At 35.3% G+C, this 20,225-nt stretch overlaps 1 pseudogene; it reads right to left on the reverse strand.

Annotated features, from left to right (window-relative positions):
* Positions 1–2,495: 2,495 nt before the first annotated feature.
* LOC147821578 (actin-related protein T1-like) overlaps positions 2,496–20,225 on the reverse strand; it is a 43,024-nt pseudogene continuing 25,294 nt past the window's right edge.

The raw sequence follows: 20,225 nt of genomic DNA on the forward strand, positions 1-20,225 counted from the left end.
AGTTTGAGATCAGAGAGACTTCCACCCAGCTTTCAACAGAATGTCTAGGACACTAGGTAGTGTACCCCAAAGAGGCCAGTGTGTGAGGCTGTGAGAGTGAAGCTGGAACCTGCAATGCCGTAGAGGCAGGGCCACCCACATGATTTGGAGTTCAGATCTTTGTCTAGGGCCCCAAATACTCAGCTTTAGGACCTAATGTTTGCACCACTGGGTTTCAGTCATGCTTTGGTTTCCTTTTGACCCCAGTATGCCTCTGTTTTGGAGTGGGAATGTTTACCCTGTGCCCTTGTATGTTGGTGATGTTTAACTTTCTTTGTGACTTTTACAGAGGTTGTTCACACATAACAGTTTGGCTTGATTGTCAGAGGACAATTTGGACTTGGAAAATTTATCACTGCTAAAACTGGAAAGACTTTGATCTTTACAGTGCATTTTAGAGATGGACTAGACACATTTTGCACAAAGAGATGCATATGAATCTTTTGAGCACCAGGATTGGAATTTTATTATTTAGCTCCAGAATGTCCTCCCAAAACCTCACCTGCTCATAAACAAGGCATTTAAAAAGTTGTTGGATCGTGGTTTCAGAGCTGAGTTAACTGTTGGAAGGTGGGGACTGAACTGAAGAGATGGACCACTGGGTGTGTGACCTGGAGGGTATGTGCCCCTCTCTCTTTACCCTTCTCCTTCCAAGCTACCATGACACGAGTAGATTTCCCATACCAGATCCTTCCAACATGTCTTCCTGCCTTAAAATTGGCCAATGATGGACTAAAACTGAGCAAAAATAACCTTCTTCTCCTTTATTTTGTGAGTGTCTAGCACTGTGACATACAGCAGTGAGAAAATGACTAAGACAAATTTTGGTATAAAGAATGCTACTGGGTCTTCCACCTCCCCAGGATGCAGATAGCCATTTTGAATTCTTCCACTGAAAATCTTCTGACTTTAGTCCTGTAAGCCTACCTCATAAATACCTTGTATAGTCATACATATATTTTATAATTAATTTCTCTCTAGTGAACCCTAACTCATATGGACATACTTGACTTGTTACTTATTTTAAAGAAAATAACTTTTTCCTCATTCAGTATGATGCCTGCTGTGGGTTTATATAGCCTTAATTATATTAAAGTATGATGTTTCTACACCTAATTTGTTCCTGGCATTTATGATAAAAGGCTGTTGAACATTATAATCAATACCCGCAAATATATGTAAATATAAAAATACATGCATTACACTGATTTATAGATATGACTATTTTCGTGGTTGAACTCAAGTTCCACTCAACATGGAGTTGGGAAGATATGTGCGAAGTATGACTCATTTAGGTGAATGCTCTCATTTCATTCAGGCTGATATTCATAATGTAGTCCTTCCTTTTGGATTTGTTCCTCCCTTTAATTCCAAATGGAAATCTGTTCCTAACATTTACCATACACAACTAATGTGTTTATTCTTCAGTGCTTTTCTCCAAGTGCTTAGCATCATATAGGAATGAATAATCATTTCTTTATGTATATACAGATAATCATGGACATATTACTATGCGAGAAAGTAGCATTGTATTGTTTATAAAAATAAATCATATTAAAAAGATTTCTTTACATTTCCCATTTATCATTCAGCAACACTTCGGTAAATATGAAATTAATGAAAGTAAATATTTATACATAAATTACTCAACAGTTACTTTTTGGACATTATGGTTTCATTCTACTTTTCGTAAAATTGTACTATGGCTATTCTTATAAGTAAAACAAACAAATATATAAAAGAAAAAATACAATAATCCAGTGAAATAATTATTAAATCCCAAATGCAAACAGAGTTTCTTAACTTAGAAAACCTGAAACAAATGATAATTTCTGTGCCCAATGTCACTTTCCATCTACTTGACAGCTTGATCTTTTTATTTTTTGCAGTACCAGGGATCGAACTCAGGACCTTGCACTTGCGAGGCAGGCACAGTGCCACTGAGCTAAATCTCTAGCCCAGCCTGATCTTTTTTTAGAGTAACAGTTCTTTTGTGGTAACTACAGACCAGCCCGATGAAATGATTTGGTGAACCCTAAGAATGAGTGACATCCATATTTTTCTTCATTCATTGTCCTTCACACACTTTCCTTGGAGATTGTATCTCAAGTGCACTGGGTCAATTATAGTCCAAAGACAGCTTCTAGGTATGAAGACCAGGCACCTTTAAATACTCCCTATAGGTACACAAAGCATCACCATGTAACACAGGGTTTTCTCTGGAGAAAACAACTTAAGAGGCTCACTTGACAATAATGGTGGATTAGAACCAATTAAAGATCCATGACTTGGAGCAGAAACTATTCTGGAGCCAAGAACAAACTGAAACCTGAAATGGGACAGCTCTTTTCAACTGAAGTGCTGGGGAGGATGTTACCTCCCAATATTAGGTATTATTCCTGTACCAGAGAATTTTGAGGTGCTGTCCAGCCGCCCCCCCCCATACTCAGCAACATTTACAAACACTTTCTCTGTACAAAAATTTATCCATAATCCTTGAAATCCACAGAGGGGCCCCACATCTGTTTGAAACTGCTCCTAAAGGCCATTATGAATGCACAAATCCAAGCAGACAAACAACTGTCAGGAGAATCCCTGAATTTGATTGGGTTCCCTCTGGAAGCCACAAATTATAATTCTTCCTTGAGCTTTTGTGCCAGCCCAGGGAAGAGTATGGAATCCCTGGAGAGTACAACATCAGCAAAAAGGCTTTTTTGGATATCTCTGTCACATTTCATGATACTGCTACAGACCGTTTTTGAGAAACCCAGGTTCTGGATGCCCAAACTGTCATGGGAAAAATCCACCTCAGGCACCTAGCACACATGGTCCCTGATGTGGATGACATTCTCATCTGGCAATTTGTATTAAGTCAGGAATGTTTGCATGGAATGCAGAATGCTTGTATCCCTTGCATGGTTCTTTCTCTGGCTCCAAGTTGATGTAGCAGAGATTCTTTTTGATTTCATCTACCAAGGCCTTGTTGTGGATGCAAGGTTGGGTATGTTCTCTGGCCAGGAAGAGCCTTATTTGGTGCGCTGTGATGTCACTTCCTGCCACATAGACCTTGGTGACTGCATGATTCAGGGAGTAACCCTCAAAGATGGGGACAATACAAGGGACTTCATCCCTGCTGTCCAGTGCCAGGCTTGTGCTCCTTTCTACTGGCACTCAGTGCCAGGCACAGAGTACTGGCACTGTACGGTGAACAGGTAGAAAGTAGGAATGTTGAGATTCTCAGACATGATTTCTATGGTCTTCCCTTCAGTATGCCTTGGATTCAAGGAAGATTCCATTATCAGTACTGGTTGTACACTGAGTTTAACTCCCAGATCCCTCTCAAAAGTATGTTTCCAGAATTTCTCCATGTCATTCTATATTGTTACCATCTCATACTCAGTGGGGTAGTTTAAATACAAGGGATCATACCGGGTTTCCTCTCCTACAAAGTATTTCTTCTTACTCGGACTTGTTGAAGAAATATTGAATTTAGGGTGATGCACACTAGAGTTAATGATATGGCTGTGTCCAATATAACCAGACAATCCTGCTTTATAGAGCCCTGAACTAATGTCAAAAATCACTGGTGGACTTTACAGTTCATGTGTAGTGGACAATTTTGTACCTGATCTGCATTTCACCAAAATAAAGACCACTTGAGCCACTTTGTGAGACAACAGGTCTCTGAAGCCACAGGATTCTAAAGTTCTCAAGTTTTCAACCTGGGAAAAGTGGCAGTTTGTAGCCTAGTCCAACAGAAAACCTTGTCTTTGGCCCATGAATGTGATCTCATTTCCAGAGGCTCAGGGACTGCTTGCCTGGGATATCATAATACAACCAAGAAGTCAATTATCTGCCGTGACTGTCAGAGGGAGGCCCCTTGAGCCAGCCATATTCCTTACTTAGTGAGATATGAAGCAGGAAAGGGCACACTATCCCAACACACAGCTGTTCTTGGCCTTAGAAACTAAAGCAGAGGTCTAGTTTTAGAACATACCAAGGTTATCACACCATGAGTTTGTTCCAGATAACTACCTTCTGTGCTCTGCTGAGCTGTGGCATGTGGGTTGACAAAAGTATTCCTTCTTTTGCCCAAGGGAGAAACTAAGCATAAAACACACAGGTTCAGGTTTGGTACAGGTAACATAATTCACTCATAAACCACTCTGCTTTATTTTTCTTACTTTTGGTTTCTTGATGGTAACTGTTTATTGAGATAAATTTCACATACCATACAATTCATCTATTTAAAGTGATTTTACTGTACTTCCATTTCCATGTGTTTAGATATTCACATATATGTTGAAACCTCAAAGAAATCAATTTTGAAATGTTTTATTCACCTCATAAAAGAATCCCAAAACAGTTTAGTTATGATCCCTCATTAGACCATCCTATTGAGTTCTAAGCATCAGTAAAACCACTTTCTCTCTTTGTAGATTTTATGTTTACTTAATTTCTCCTAAAAACCAAACAATACAATTTGTGGCCTCTTTATCTCTGGCATCATTCACTCTTTATATTTCCTGTTTTCTTCTCAGACTTGCACTATAATTCTTATAGGTATAATATCTTGAGCTAATATTTGCATGTAGTGTGAGATGTTTCCAACTTCATTCCTTTGATTGTGCCCATCCAGGTATTCTAGTACTATCTGTTGCAGATACCACATTTTCCCCCAATTGAGTGGTCCACATTCTTGTCATAAAACAGTTGACCATGGACACATGAGTTTATTATTGTACTTTCAATTCTGTTCTATCTATATTTCTATTATTGTGTCAGAAACATATTTCACTGATTTTTGTTGCCCTATTATGGATTTTTAAATTTTAATGTAATACAAATAGATAAGACTCAAATTCATGCAATTAAGAATGAAAAGGGTAAAATCACAATGAATTTTGTAGAAAAACAGAAGATCATCAATACCCATTTTAAGTGTCTGCACTCTGATACAATGGAATGCACTTAAGAACTGGACAAATTCCTAGATACATATGAATTATCAAAGCTCAATCAAGAAGGTATAAAAATGCTAAATAACCCTATATAAGTAAATTAAATTGAAGATGTAATTAAAAACCTACCAACAAAGAAAAGCCTAGGCACTGATGATTTCACTGCTGAATTCTACAAGAAATTTATTGAAGATCTAATGCCTCTCTTCAAAATCTTCAGTGACATTAAAAGGGAAGTAATACTCTCCAAATCATTTCTGGAAGCAAGTATTACCATGATAACAAAACCAGAGAAAGACCCAATCAAAAAGAAAACTACAGGTCAATCTCATTAATGAACAGATGTAAAACTCCTCAGTAAGATACTGAATACCAATCAGTAGGAAATCAAACAGAATGTAGCAAATCATGAAAAACATTACACAACATGACCAAGTAGGATTCATCCCAGGGATGCAGGGGTGGTTCAACATATGCAAATCAATAAATGTAATGCACCATATCAACAGAGCCAAAGACAAAAATCACATGATCATCTCCATAGAAGCAGAAAAACATTTGACAAAGTCCAACACCCATTCATAATAGAACCCTACAGAAAATTGGAATAGATGGTCTTTATCTCAATCTGATAAAAGCCATCTATGACAAACTAACAGCCAGCATCATATTAAATGGTCAAAACTGAAAGCTTTTCTAAAATCAGGAACAAGACAAGGATGTCCACTATCACCACTCATACTATATAGTTCTGGAAACATTATTCATAGCAATTAGACAAAAGAAAGAAATAAAAAGTATAAAGACAGAAAGAGAAAGAAGTTAAATTATAATTATTTGTGGATTACGTGATACTTTACACAGAAAACCCCAAAAACTCCACCAAAAGACTTCTAGATTTAATAACCAAATTTGGTAGCATACCTGGATACAAAGTGAAAGCTCAAAATCATTAGCATTCCTGTACACAAATAACCTATGTTAGATTTTGAAATTAGGAAGTATGAGTATTCCTACTTTCTTCTTCTTTATCAAGGTTATTTTAGATATTCACTGTCCTCTACAATTTCATATAAATTTTAGGATTATCTTCTATCAATAAATCATCTGGAATTTTGATAAAATTTGCCTTGAATCACTAAATACATTGGGGGTGTATTATCATTAACATTATCACATCTATGAATATGAGACATTTTGTCCATTTATTTAGATCCACTTTAATGTTTTAAAGTGATGTCATTTTCATAGTAAAATTTTTTACTACCTTTGTCCATATTTTTCCTGACTTTTATTAGCTTTATTTTATAATTGGAATTGTTTTCTTAAATTGATTTTCAGATTATTTAGTGCAAAATTGTAGAGAAATAATTTATTTTTATATATTAATTTATACTTTTAGATGTTGCTGAACTTAATTTATTCTAATTCTAAATTACATATGATTTAAATATATCTTATTTTATATAAATGTAAATATATATTTATAAATAAATACACATAAATTTGTATATTTCCTTCTCATCAACATATATGTAATTTTATTTTTTTCCAATATACACATCTTTTCTTTTCTTTTCTTGAATAAGTGTCCATGTCAAAATTTACAGTGAAATGTTGAATAGAATTGGTTAGAGCAAACATCTTGTCTGATGGAGGAAATCAACAATCCTTTAACATTATTATCAGAGTCATAGATTATTTATAGATGTCTTTTTTTTTTGTACTGTGGAGCGAACTCGGAACCTTGCACTTGTGAGGCAGGCAGTATAGGTGTCATTTTTAAACTGAAGGAATTTATCTTTTTTTTCTTTTAATTGTTTTAGTCATGAAAATGTGATAGTTTTTGGTCAAAGGCTTTATCTGTATATGTTGAAATGATAGCATGAATTGTAGTTTTTAATTCTACAAATGTTATAGGTGACTTGATTTTTAGATTATCAATAAACTTTTATTGCAGGCGTTAATCTCACATGTATGACACAAATCTTTATATATGTATTGCTGGATTTGGTTTGCTAGTATTTTAGTGAGAATTTTTATGTATGTATTGATAATTAATATTGATCTGTTGTATTTCCTTGTGATATTTTTATCTGGTTTTGGTATTAGGATAATTTTGACCTAATAGAAGGTAAGAGGCATTCTCTCACTCTATTATTTGAAAGAGTATATGAAGAATTGGTCTTTTTTTTAAGGTATTTTGTAGAATTGATTGAAGCCATCTGGTCCTCACCTTATCTTTTTCAGTAGTTTGTTGTTCATTAATTCAATTTCTTGTGTCTAATAGGTGCATTCAGATTGTCTAATTTTTCCAAAGTCCTTTTTAGTTCTTTGTGTCTTTCTAGGAATTTTCCATTTCACCTGTGTTATATGATATATGTCATACCATTATTAAAATTTTTTATGATTTTTATTTCTGTGAGATTATTGGTAATACTCCTTGCATTCGCTTAGCTTTTTCAAAGAATTCATGTTTGTTTTCATTAAGTTTTGTATTGCTCTTTTTATGCTGTATTTTGATAATTTCTGCTATAAGGTAATTGTGTTCCTTCTGTTATGCTTTTAGTTCACTCTTGTTTTTCTGACCCCTAAAAATGTGAAGATAAGATGTGATCATGTGATCTTTGTTCTTTTGTAACATAAACTACAAAGATTGATTTTATATACCTACTTTGCTAAACTACTGTGCCTAGTTCTTTGGTTTAACAGTAGATGATTCTTCAAGGTATTTTAGTTTAAACACCATAGACTGTCATTGTTATTATAAAATTTCAATTTATTTTGTTGAATAAGTGATCTTTCATTTGCTGCACATATTTGGGGACAATATTTTAGAAATTCAATGGTTGTTTTTAAAAATGAATTTGCCAGTTTTGATTGAAGTATATCTTTCTATAATGCCTATAAAATCAGATCAGAAAAGAAAATATGAACTGGCTCAATCATACTAATATCTGTAAATATGTTTATCAATACTTTATTTGATTGTATAGTTTCTCTATTTGACTGTAGTTTCTAACTTCTATAGCTATAATTTTAAAATATTTTTCTACTTTTCATTCATTGAGATAATTTGTTTGTGAACTGGTCTCTTATCAATTTTAAAAATCTTTTAATTTCAGCTAATATATTCTTTCTTTCATTCTCCCACTCCTCTATAGCATTCTTCCGAGCTGCGGTTGAACTTCTATTGCAATCTTTAACTATATCTTTTGCATTTGAAATCTCTTTCTATGCTCATTTCTGGATAATTTCTCTTTTTGTTTCATTAATGTTCTATGTAGTAATGTAAATTAACATGTAACAATCCATTGGATACCCAATATTATTATATTTATAATATTAATAATCACATTACCTATTTTTTTTTGATACAAGGGATTGAACTTGGATTCTTCCACTTATGAGGCAGGCGGCAGAACCACTGAGCTAAATCCCTAACCCACATTACCTATTTTTAAAAGTGTGACATATTCATTTCCAGATGTGCCTTATCATGTTTAATAGTTATATGTTCCTTTATTATACATTTTCTTATTAAAGTAATTTACTTATATGTATTATACTTTTATACAATGAAATATATATTGTAAATTCTGCAATATTGTAGGTTTAATAATGATACTTTGTGGGGTTTTTTGGTGGCTCTTATACACAATAGATTCTTTATATTTTAGTAATATTTTATTACGAAGTAACGCTCTTGGCCAATTGCTATGATTTGAATGTTTGCTTCCTCCAAAATTCATCCTAGAACTAAACCCCAAATGGGATAGTATCCAGAGGTATTTAGGAGCTGATTAGAGGGATTAGTAGCCTCATAAAAGGGTTTGAGAAAGTCTGTTATTTTCTTTGGATAGTCTACCCTTCCACCATGTGAGAATGCAGTAACAAGGCACCATCTGTGGAACATGCAGCAATCCTTAAACAGCAAATCTAATGGTTCCTTCATCTTGGACTTTCCAGCCACCTGAACTGTGAAATTAATTACTATTATTGATAAATTTTCCAACTGAAGGTATTTTGTTAAATCATTCAAACATCCTAACCCATCCTTCATCTGTAAAAATTTATTACATGCCAAATCAACCCACTGCAGACAGGCAGGTCTGCACACACCCTGCCCCTACCAAGGTCACAAGTCGCGTGGAAGACACTGAATCACTCCACTGCAGACAGGCAGCCACGTGGTTCCACACTACAAAGACGCAGAGGACACCAGACCACCAGACCACAGTACTCAGTCCCACTGCTCCCGGCCCAGAGGTAGGGGCTTCTGAGCTGCGGTCCCACTGCTCCTGGTCCAGAGGAAAGGGCTTCCCAGTCACCATCCCTCCTGCTGCCCTCGGCCCAGAGGAAAGGGATTTTGGGTCACCTTCTGTCCCGTTGCTCCTGGCCCAGAGGAAGGGGCTTCCGGGCCACCATCCCTCCCACCACTCCCGGCCCAAAGGTAGGGGCTTCTGAGCTGCCATCCCACTGCTCCTGGTCAAGAAGAAGGGGCTTAATGGCCACCATCACTCCCGCTGCTACCAGCCCACAGGAAAGGGCTTTTGGGCCACCATCCATACTGCTACTCCCGGCCCCTGTGCCACCTCTCCCAGCTCAGAGGAGGTAATCCATGCAGGCCCTAACAGCCTCCCGCCCCAGTTGAAATGAGAAAATAAGAAAATAAGTCTCAAAACCAGACTTCCAGATCACTTACAGCAACCCCAAAGGGAAATGAGATGGAACACTCTGATACTCAACCACCTAGACCCAATGAACTGGCAACAAAAGGGGATCTGGAAAAAAAGAAATCAGAAATAATTTCTCAGTTAGCAGGAGAAATTGTGCCCCTAGTATAAGACATGATTAATAAATCTAGAGAGGAGCTGAGGAACATGATGGAATCCCAAAATAGGAAACAAATGGAATCCATAAAACAGATGCAAATAGATTTCCAGGACATGAAAAAGTCTATTGAAAGTCTACACAGCAGAATGAGCCAATGTGAGGATAGAATTTCAGATATAGAAGATAAGATTGCAATTAGTGACCAGGAAAAGAAAAATTGCTTCAAAATTATAAGGGAACATGAGAAATCAATCCAGCAGCTGCTAGATGATGCAAAGAAGAATAACATAAGACTGATTGGAGTCAATGAAGAAACAGGAGAGAGTGGAGATGACATAAAAAAATCTCTTCACAGAAATAATGGCAGAAAACTTCCCAAGCAGGGGAAAAGAGCTTGACATACAGCTAAGTGAGACATATAGGACTCTAAATAGCCTTGAACAAAAAAAATCTACCCATAGGCATATAATTGTTAAGATTCCAGAAACTCAACAGAAGAATAATGTTCTACAAGCAGTCAGAGAAAAGAAACAAATCACATACAAAGGAAAGCCCATCAGAATCACAGCAGACTTCTCAACACAAACCATCAAGGCAAGAAGAGCTTGGAGTGACATATTCCAAGCCCTAAAAGAAAACAGCCTCCAACCCAGATTGATGTACCCTGCAAAACTATCTTTCAAAATTGATGGAGAAATAAGATACTTTTATGACAAAAAGAACCTTAGGAACTTCATGAATACCAAACCAGCACTCCAAAGAATTTTACACAATATCCTAGGAACAGACATTGAGGATCACAGCCCCAGGAAACAAAGCAGAATGAACCCATCTGGAATGACAAGAAATTAAATGTAAAGGGGGAGAACCCAACAAAAAGAAAAAGTCATGGAAATGACAAGTCAATAAGTTTCAGTTATAACCATCAATGTTAATCATCTCCATTCAACAATCAAAAGAAATAGACCAGCAGAATGGGTCAAGAAGCAAAATCCAACAATATTCTGCATAGGAAAAACAGACTTAATTCAAAAGGAAACTCATAGACAGAAAGTTAAAGGGTGGAAAACAATACTCCATGCAAGAGAGACCTGAAAAAAAGGAGGAGTAGCTATCCACTTTGAAGATCAAGTAGATTTCAAACCAACACTGGTTAAGAGAGATGGAGAAGGACACTACATCCTTGTAAAGGGAAGAATCCAAGAGGAAGAGATGACAACCATAAGTATCTATGCACCAAACACTAGTGCACTCAATTATATAAAACAAATACTAACAGACATGAAAAATCATATATGCACTAATACAACTGTAGTAGGGGACCTCAACACCCCACTGTCACAAATAGATCAACTAGACAAAAAATAAGGAATGAAATACTAGAACTCAATCGAACTCTTGAACAAATGAACTTAACAGATGTTTACAGAGTCTTCCACCCCACAAAATCAGAAGACGCATTCTTCTCAGCTGCACATGGATCATTCTCAAAAATAGACCACATACTCACACATAGAACATGTTTAAGTAAGTGCAAAGGAATTGAAGTTATCCCAGGTATATTATCAGAACATAGTGCAATGAAATTTGAGATCCATAGCAAAAGAAAATCAAAAAATTTCATAAACACATGGAAATTGAACAACAAACTTTTGAATAACCAATGGGTCACAGAGGAAATTAAAGAAGAAATCAGACAGTTCCTTCAATTAAATGACAAAGACAAAACAACCTATCGGAATCTGTGGGACACAATGAAAGCAGTCTTATGAGGGAAATTCATAGCAGTGAATACGCATATTAGGAAAACAGAATGAGCCCAATTAAACAACCTAATGCTGAACCTCAAGCTTCTAGAAAAAGAAGAGCAGGACAACCTCAAAGCTCATACAAGGGAGAAAATTATAAAGATCAGAGGAGAAATCAATGCAATGGAGACTAAGAGAATGATACAAAAAATCAATGAAGCCAAGAGTTGGTTCTTCGAAAGAATCAACAAAATTGACAAACCCTTAGCCAACCTTGTCAGAAAAAGGAAGAAAAGGCCCAAATCCATGCAATTAGGAATGAAAAGGATGAAATTACAACAGACCCAGATGAAATCCAGAGGATCATCAATACCTACTTCCAGAACCTGTATGCCAATAAGATGGAAAACACAGAAGAAATGGACAGATTCCTAGATACATATGAATTACTAAAGTTGAATGAAGAAGACCTAAAAATTCTGAACAACCCAATATCAACCAATAAAATTGAAAATGTAATTCAAAACTTATCAACTAAGAAAAGCCAGGGCCCTGATGGCTTGACTGCTGAATTCTACAAGACATTTAGAGAGGAACTGCTGCCACTACTGTTTAAACTCTTCAATGAAATTGAAAGGGAAACAATACTCCCAAATTCATTCCTGGAAGCAAGCATCACCTTGATCCCCAAAGCAGAGAAAGACCCAACTGAAAAAGAGAACTATAGGCCAATCTGACTAATCAACATAGATGCAAAAATCCTTAATAAGATAATGACAAACAGAATGCAGAAGATCATCAAGAAGATCGTACACCCTGATCAAGTGGGATTCATCCCAGTGATGCAGGGATGGTTCAATATATGAAAATCAATCAATGTAATACACTATATCAATAGAGCCAAGGACAAAAACCATATGATTATCTCCATAGATGCAGAAAAAGCATTTGACAAAATCCAACATGCATTTATGATAAAAACCCTACAAAAAATTGGAATAGATGGTCTCTGCCTCAACCTGATAGAAGCCATCTATGAAGAATCAACATCCAGTATCATACTAAATGGTCAAAAACTGAAACCCTTCACACTAAAATCAGGAACAAGAGGAGGATGTCCGCTATCACCACTCTTTTTCAATGTAGTTCTGGAAACATGAGCCATGGCAATTAGACAAGAGAAAGAAATAAAAGGAATAAAGATAGGTAATGAAGAAGTCAAACTGTCATTATTTGCAGATGACATGATACTCTATATAGAAGACCCCAAGAACTCCACCAAAAGTCTTCTGGACTTAATAACCAAATTCAGTCAAGTAGCTGGTTACAAGGTCAACACACAAAAATCAATAGCTTTCCTCTACACCAATGACAGACTCACTGAGAGAGAAATAGGGCAAATAATTCCTTTCACAATAGCATCCAAAAATACTGAAATATCTAGGAATCAACCTAACAAAAGAAATCAAAGACCTCTTCTCTGAAAACTATGGCACTCAGAAAAGAGAGATTGAAGATGATATCAGAAAATGAACAGATATCCCCTGCTCCTGGGTAGGAAGGATTAATATAGTGAAAATGGTCATACTTCCAAAACTGCTATATAGATTTAATGCAATTCCAATTGAGATCCCAGCAGCATACTTCACGGACCTTGAGAAAACAATCCAAAAATTCATTTGGAACAAGAAGAGACCCAGAATAGCAAAAGCAATTCTAGGTAACAGAGACATGGCAGGGGGTATCACAATCCCCAACCTGCAACTATACTACAAAGCCACCATGATAAAAACAGCATGGTACTGGCAAAGAAACAGAACCAGGGACCAGTGGAACAGACTAGAAGATGCAGAAACAACACCAGACACACTCATCCATCTCATTTTTGATAAAGGTGCCAAACACTCTCACTGGAGGAAAGATAGCCTCTTTAATAAATGGTGCTGGAAAAATTGGGCTTCAATTTGCCAAAGATTAAAACTAGACCTATATCTCTCACCATGCACTAAACTAAAATCAAAATGGATTAAAGATCTAAATATTAAAATAGAAATTCTGAACCAGTTGGAACAGAGGTTAGGTAGAACCCTTGAAGACATCGTTGTATCAAAAGTGGGATCTCTTCTTATTAAAAGGCTTCTGCACAGCAAGAGAAACCACCAGCAGTGTGAAGAGACAATCCACAATGTGGGAAAAAATCCTCACCTGTTCTTCCTCAGACAAAGGTCTACTATCTCGAATCTATAAAGAACTTAAAAAGATCAGACCTCCCAAATTTAAAGACCCAATCCAAAAATGGGCATCTGAAATGAAGAGACATTTCTCAGAAAAAGAATTAGAAGTAGCAAATAAATACATGAAATAATGTTCAACATCACTGGTCATTCAAGAGATGCAAATGAAAACAACACTGAGATTCCACTTCACTCCAGAAAGAATGGCTGCTATCATGAAATCAATCAATAACAAATGCTGGTGGGGCTGTGGGGAAAGAGGGACCCTGCTCCACTGCTGGTGGGAGTGTGGACTGGTGCAAGCACTGTGGAAATCAGTATGGAGATACCTCACAGAACTAGGACTGGAAGTCCCATTTGACCCCGCTATTCCTCTGCTGGGGATCTTCCCCAAAGAATTAAAAGAATCATACCACAGTGATATATGTGCACCCATGTTCATAGCAGCACAGTTTGTGATAGCTAAAAGTTGGAAACAGCCCAAATGCCCATCAACTGGAGACTGGATAAAGACAATGTGGTTTTTTTAATAAAATGTAGTACTACTCAGCCATAAAAAATGAGAAATTAGAGACATTTATAGCTAAGTGGATGTTCATTGAGGGAATACTCTTAAGTGAAGTAAATAGGACACACATATATAAATACCGAATAGTTTCTCTGGTGTCAGAAACTGAAAGTGTAAATAAGGAGTAAATGTATAATAGGTTATGTGAAATAGGAAGAAAAGGGGCAAAGGGGAAGGAAGTGGGAGGGCTAGGGGAAAGGATAGAAGGGAATGGGTTAATATGAGAAAATGGAAAAATAGGAACAAAATCTTGTAAATAGGGAGGAATGGAGGCTTTGAAGGGAGGGCTGGGGAAGGGTGAAAAATAAGAGCCAAGAGAGAATATGTAAAGGTGCAAATTTCCAATGATGAATGTCATTATATTCTATACCTAAAAGGTACCAATGATTAGAATGAATAATTGATAATGTAAAATAGGAAGAAATGGTCCAAAGGGGTAGGGGTAGTGGGAGGGGCAGGGGAAAGGAAAGAAGGGAAAGGAAAAATGATGAGAAATGGAAAAAATGGAAATAAAGTTTTTGTAAATAGGGAAGGGTTGAGAGGGTGAAGGGAGGGCTAGGAATGGGGAAAAAATAAGAACCAAGATGCATTATGTAAAGGTACAATTCCCAGTGAGAAATATAATTGTGTTGTATACCTAAAATGTACCAATAAAAGAATTTAATAAAAAAAATTATTACAGTCTGTATTTAAAGTGAATTTCTCTGAAGAGTACTGTATTTGCTTCCCTTTTGATACTGCAAGGCTAGGATCACTCCAATCTAAATTTGGGCTCTGTGTGTTACAAGCCATATAGGTGTAAAAAATTCTGTCCTTGTAACCTGTACATATGGAATATGTGTAAGAAAAAGGAAATGCAAAAGTTATAAAGGAAAGAATAAATTGCCACAACTCAGAGATGAGAAAATATTCTTTGAAAAACTTAAAAGTGGCTATAAAATATGAGAATTGAGACAATTTATAATGTTTGGACATAAAGTATAGTTTAAAAATTCCTTTTAATTTAATTGGATCTGCAACAATTAAAATGAATTTAGAAACTTATTTGCAACAGGATTTAAGAGTATAGTATATTTAGAAGTAATTACATGTACAAGTACTTCATGATGGAAATTTTAAATTTGTTTTAAAATTATTAAATACAATATAAAAAATGGTAAGTTTCACCTTGCTTGTTGATAGAAAAACATTCTAAATCAAAAGATGATGTTTCTCCAAACAATGATTTAAAGATTCAATATATTTCAACCTTAATTTCAATATAGTTGTGTGGTGTTATTCTACCATTTAGATGTAATATCAAAAGCAAATATATTCAAGACAGTACACAAATAGTACCAGGTTATGGAACTTCATATAAGATATTAAATATTAAAATTAAGATAATGTGGGCCGGGGATTTAGCTCAGTGGTTTTGCCACCTGCTGTGCAAGCACAAGGACCCGAGTTTGATCCCCGGTACCAAAAAAAAAAAAAAAAAAAATTAAGATAATGTGGTAATAACTCAGGGATAAATAGATAAATGTGACAATAATCAGAGTCCAAAAAGAAATATAAACTGCTTTAGAAATCTGAAGTGCTGAAATTCAGATCAGTTGAATTTGGGTAAATAGGTTATCTTCTGAAAAAAATAAGTACACATATACATCACAGCATACACAAATACACTGAGAGCATAAAGAACAGGCAAAAGACAAGGAACTGAAGGAGGAAGTGTGAAAGAGGAATAAAAAGAAAAATAATTATAGAATAATCAAGAATTCAGATATGAAAGACAATATTTACCATTTTAAATGATAAAGTACAAGAATGTCTTTTTAATTTGGGATTAGTGGCACAGATTTTTATTCTTTCTTTTAGAAAGAGTTTCAGCAGTCATTGTAGAGTCCTCAGTACAAACTTAAAATGCAAAGCAGGAAGGCAGATACTCATAAAAGCTAGATTTAGTAGCTCCATCATAGTCTGTCACTTGACAAGCAGCAAGTTGTGAGAAGTATGACCCTGGGATAAACATAGTGACTTATCTCCATGTGTAGTAGGTGAGGTTCTTGGCCAGTTAGGCCACCAGTAGTTAGATGTCTAACACATCGTTTTGACCTTCACACCAAAAAAAGTAGTCAGAATCAACAGTGCACATGGTACGGAAAAAAATGCAGAGATTAGTGCTACCCTTAATGGCCTAAGACAGACTGGGGTTGCAATTGTCATTTAATTCACTACTCTAACCAATAGAAAAGCTAGAGTAAGCCTTTACGATAGCAGTGAACTACTGCAAGTTCAAACAAATGTTCTTCCAATTCCATCTTCTGTCCCAGATGTGTTTTTTCCCTTACAGCAAATTAACATGGTCTGAAGTATGTGGTTTGCATCCAGCAATATTCTGAATGTGCTGTATTTTATCCTTATCAAAGAGGAGCATCAGAAGTAGTTTTTACTCACTCGGAAAAGGTAATTATATAAATTCATGTGAGGGGCTGGGAATTTAGCTCACTGGTGCTGACTCCTGCCTCACAAGCGCAAGATCCCAAGTTCGATCCCTGGTACCAAAAAAAAGTGAATTTTATAAATTCATGTGAATTCCTTCACCCTTTGTGGTCTAAAGGAATCTGAGCCCTCTTTACAATCTAGATTATTGGACATTGATCCAATATATTAATGTGATCATTAATTGATCTGTATGAACAAGGGACATCATCTATATTAGGTGACTTGGTGCAAACCATGTATTCAAAAGGGTGCCATATAAAATTTAAATCAAAGGCTTGTCTCATCCCTGAAATTTTGAAAGTTCCAAAAGTCTGAAAAATTCTTGGCATACTCTCCAAAATAAAAGACAAATTATTAGTTCTTTTTTTTTTTTTTGATACAAAGGATTGAACTCGGGACCTTGCTCTTGTGAGGCAGGTGCTGGAACCACTGAGCTAAATCCCTGGCCCAAATTATTAGTTCTTGTAACCTCCACTACTAAGAAGGAAGCATGAGGCCAGATAGACCTTTTTAAGAACTGGAAATATATCCCACATTTGGCAATACTACTCCAACCAATGTACTACATTTACACAAAAGGCAGTCAGATTTAAGTGAGTCACATATGAAAGCATTTGATCACAAGTCCAGGTTGCTGTTTAAGGAACGCTGCTGCTCACCCCAAATGAATTAGTACTCTATGGTACTACACTAGTCATGGGAAAAAGGACACTATGAAATATATGGAGAATCCCAAAAGGATATTCACAGCATAGACATCTTATGCATATTTTTTCTGATGTTTTCACTATACTAAATGCTCAAATAATTTTTTCACTATAGATTACAAAAAGAGAAACATATTCTAGGCCTATTCAAGTTATGTTTATTGTTGACTGTATGGTGCTCTTGGCTTGTCCCAAACTGCATGGGATTTTATGTTATCTTCCCATAGCTAATAATTTGTTTCCAAAAATCAAGGGTAATTTAATACAGATTTCCGTATCTCAACATCTGCCTAACTCAATCTTTTCAAATACCTGGTCATACCAACATGCAAGGTGCATCAGAGTCCCTGTAAACTAATCAATTTCTCCTCAAACAATGAAATTATCTGTTTTGTTTGGATTCCTTCTTTCTGTCCCAATGTCTCAAAAATTCTTGAAGGCAGAAAAAATATTATGATTGATCACTCCTTTCATTTACTTTTTCTCAGTGATCCATGTTTTAAATTATATGTTTGTGTATAGGAGATCTTTTTTCTCTGTTTTTCTAGGTTTTGTGTTTTACATCAAGGCAACTGATTTATGGTACCATTTACAATGATGTGATTGAAGTACAGTTTATGTATTGTTTGAAAATAGACTTATTAAATTTGTATGTCAGAAAATACATTAGCTTGACATACCCACTGACTGTAGGGTTCTCAAAGTTCTGCATGAAATATTAAAGGCTCATATACAACTGTATGATTTTATATTAATTTATAGGTTAAATTATATATATAGTTGAAATATCTGAAATGAAGGCAATCTTCATACATAACAAATTAAATACTAATACAGTTTTAAAATAAAAATTAGAGCAGAGTTTTCTCGATAGCACTTTGGCATTGTTTTGATGAACTTTAAAGTGACAAAAGGTAATGTTTAGTATTCCTATGTATTAGGAAGTAAGATGTAAGAACGTTTGATAAAGTCACAAATTCTTAAGTGCTATAGTCACAATCTAAATGTAAAAATACAGAGCTAGGGCTATAGCTCAGTAGTAGAACACTTACCTAGCACATAAGCTTTCTGTTGCAACTTCACACCAAAATAATAAATAAATTAAAATAGAAAGAAAAACATACTACAGAAGACAATGAATGTATTCTAATTCAACCATTATACAGAGAAAATGAAAATAAATACTCTCTCATAAATGCGCAAGTATTTTGTGATATGTGATTCAGATTCTGAGAATATTATGTTCAAAGATACACAAGACAAAAATTTAAGTTATTTACACTTCAGTGTCTTATTAGTTAATTACCGATCTTTAGTCTCTCCAAATCAATGCACACTTATCCCAAAGCTCAAGTATTTCTTCAGATACGATTCCAAAATTCCTTGCATTTTCTTCTTACATGCAAAAGCATAAATCATAAGGATGGGTTTATATAGATAAACAAGAATGAATGAAAGTCATTTAAGAAAAAAATAAACAAATAAAGTCACAAAATAAGATTAAAATATTATGGTTCATGTCTAGATGTCCCTCCAAAGTCTCATGTGCTCATAAGTGGAGCTTTTCAGAGGGGGCTGGATCTGGAGTGTGAGGATTAAAGATGTGATGCTGGGAATAATTCATGGCACAATGCTAGGATTAAGGGTACCACACCCTGGATGTGAGTGCTACCTACCCTAAGGGTTGGTAGCTTGGACAGAATATAAGGGACAGAAAAAGGGCCACTGCACTCACTTACTGCTTGCTGCCTTCTGGTTGCCATCAAATGCTTCTGCTGTGTGATCCCCCTCTACCATGCCACCCCGCCTTGGAGCCAGCCAACTTTGGACTGAAACCTCTATAAACTATGAGTCAAAATAAACTTTTCCTCCTTTAACTTTGTGCATTGGGTATTTTGTCTCAGCAATAAATAAAGTAACTAAGATACAAGGAATCAATTCAACAAGAGTATATAATGACATAAATTAATATGCACCATATATTGTTATACAGCTTCATAAAACACATACAATTAGACCTAAGGGAACATATAGGCTCTAGTATAATAATAGGGGGTGATGTTACCATCTCACTGTCATAAATAGATCATTCATACCCAAAGTTAAAGAAATATAAGAAATAATCTAGACTATAGATGAATTATACTTTACAGACATTTACAAAGCATTACATCCAACATCTGAAGAATGTATATTCTTTTCACTAGTGCATGGAAATTTTTGAAGAACAGATCATGTACTAGGCTACAAAATATGCCTTACAAATTTAAAAACAAAGTGAAATTTTATTCAGTAATATTTTTGATAACAGAATAAAACTAAAAGTCACAAAGGGAAGAATTTTTTTAAATTATACGAATAACTGAAATCTGATCAATACTCTTCAGAATAAGTAATGGCATGGAAACTATCAACTGGGAAATCTGAAAACATTTCTCACTACATACAAAAATAAAGAAATAACTTCCAAAAATTACAATCAACAAAAAAACAACTTCCAAAAACTTGAGACACAATGAAAGTAATGAAAGTGAAGTTTATAGCAGTATCTCTACAAGAAACATTAAAAAGATTTCAAATAAACAATGCATCATATAAATCTAGAAAAGCAAGGAGAAACCAGAGAATTAGAAGAAAATAAGTAA

This window comes from Heterocephalus glaber, unplaced genomic scaffold, assembly GCF_053883595.1.
Source record: "Heterocephalus glaber isolate CG9 unplaced genomic scaffold, H.glaber_assembly_v1.0 deba00001729, whole genome shotgun sequence".
In the NCBI taxonomy this organism is placed as follows: Eukaryota; Metazoa; Chordata; class Mammalia; order Rodentia; family Bathyergidae; genus Heterocephalus; species Heterocephalus glaber.